The following is a 2,500-nucleotide window of genomic DNA, read 5'->3' as shown; positions in this document are numbered from 1 at the left end:
CACACACTCTGTAGTGCACACAGTAATGTCTCACACACACTCTGTAGTGCACACAGTAATGTCTCACACACACTCTGTAGTGCACACAGTAATGTCTCACACACTCTGTAGTGCACAGTAATGTCTCACACACACTCTGTAGTGCACACAGTAATGTCTCACACACACTCTGTAGTGCACAGTAACGTCTCACACACACTCTGTAGTGCACACAGTAATGTCTCTCACACACTCTGTAGTGCACACAGTAATGTCTCACACACACTCTGTAGTGCACACAGTAATGTCTCACACACTCTGTAGTGCACAGTAATGTCTCACACACACTCTGTAGTGCACACGAGTAATGTTCACACCACTCTGTAGTGCACAGTAATGTCTCACACACTCTGTAGTGCACATTAATGTCTCTCCACACTCTGTAGTGCACACAGTAATGTCACACACACTCTGTAGTGTACAGTAATGTCTCACACACACTCTGTAGTGCACACAGTAATGTCTCACACACTCTGTAGTGCACATTAATGTCTCACACACTCTGTAGTGCACAGTAATGTCTCACACACTCTGTAGTGCACAGTAATGTCTCACACACACTCTGTAGTGCACAGTAATGTCTCACACCACTCTGTAGTGCACACAGTAATGTCTCACACACACTCTGTAGTGCACAGTAATGTCTCACACACTCTGTAGTGCACAGTAATGTCTCACACACACTCTGTAGTGCACACAGTAATGTCTCACACACTCTGTAGTGCACAGTAATGTCTCACACACACTCTGTAGTGCACACAGTAATGTCTCACACACACTCTGTAGTGCACAGTAATGTCTCACACACTCTGTAGTGCACAGTAATGTCTCACACACACTCTGTAGTGCACACAGTAATGTCTCACACACACTCTGTAGTGCACAGTAATGTCTCACACACACTCTGTAGTGCACAGTAATGTCTCACACACTCTGTAGTGCACACAGTAATGTCTCACACACACTCTGTAGTGCCACAGTAATGTCTCACACACTCTGTAGTGCACACAGTAATGTCTCACACACTCTGTAGTGCACACAGTAATGTCTCACACACACTCTGTAGTGCACAGTAATGTCTCACACACACTCTGTAGTGCACAGTAATGTCTCACACTCTGTAGTGCACACAGTAATGTCTCACACACACTCTGTAGTGCACACAGTAATGTCTCACACACACTCTGTATTGCACACAGTAAAGTCTCACCACACTCTGTAGTGCACAGTAATGTCTCACACACTCTGTAGTGCACACAGTAATGTCTCACACACTCTGTAGTGCACACAGTAATGTCTCACACACACTCTGTAGTGCACAGTAATGTCTCACACACACTCTGTAGTGCAACACAGTAATGTCTCACACACACTCTGTAGTGCACAGTAATGTCTCACACACTCTGTAGTGCACACAGTAATGTCACACACACACTCTGTAAGAGCACACAGGTAATGTCTCACACACACTCTGTAGTGCACACAGTAATGTCTCCAACACTCTGTAGTGCACACAGTAATGTCTCACACAACCACTCTGTAGTGCACACAGTAATGTCTCACACACACTCTGTAGTGCACACAGTAATGTCTCACACACACTCTGTAGTGCACACAGTAATGTCTCACACACTCTGTAGTGCACAGTAATGTCTCACACACATCTGTAGTGCACACAGTAATGTCTCACACACTCTGTAGTGCACACAGTAATGTCTCACAACACTCTGTAGTGCACAGTAATGTCTCACACACTCTGTAGTGCCACAGTAATGTCTCACACACACTCTGTAGTGCACACAGTAATGTCTCACACACTCTGTAGTGCACACAGTAATGTCTCACACACACTCTGTAGTGCACACAGTAATGTCTCACACTCTGTAGTGCACACAGTAATGTCTCACACACTCTGTAGTGCACAGTAATGTCTCACACACACTCTGTAGTGCACACAGTAATGTCTCACACACACTCTGTAGTGCACAGTAAGTCTCACACACTCTGTAGTGCACACAGTAATGTCTCACACACACTCTGTAGTGCACAGTAATGTCTCACACACACTCTGTAGTGCACACAGTAATGTCTCACACACACTCTGTAGTGCACACAGTAATGTCTCACACACACTCTGTAGTGCACCAGTAATGTCTCACACACTCTGTAGTGCACACAGTCAAGAGTGTCTCACACACACTCTGTAGTGCACACAGTAATGTCACACACACTCTGTAGTGCACAGTAATGTCTCACACACTCCTGTAGTGCACAGTAATGTCTCACACACACTCTGTAGTGCACACAGTAATGTCTCACACACACTCTGTAGTGCACACAGTAATGTCTCACACACTCTGTAGTGCACACAGTAATTACTCTGTAGTGCACACAGTAATGTCTCACACACTCTGTAGTGCACAGTAATGTCTCACACACACTCTGTAGTGCACACAGTAAT

The sequence above is a fragment of the Pangasianodon hypophthalmus genome, chromosome 16 (assembly GCF_027358585.1).
Source record: "Pangasianodon hypophthalmus isolate fPanHyp1 chromosome 16, fPanHyp1.pri, whole genome shotgun sequence".
Lineage (NCBI taxonomy): Eukaryota > Metazoa > Chordata > Actinopteri > Siluriformes > Pangasiidae > Pangasianodon > Pangasianodon hypophthalmus.
The sequence above is the reverse complement of the archived record's forward strand: the minus strand, read 5'-3'. Positions refer to the sequence as shown.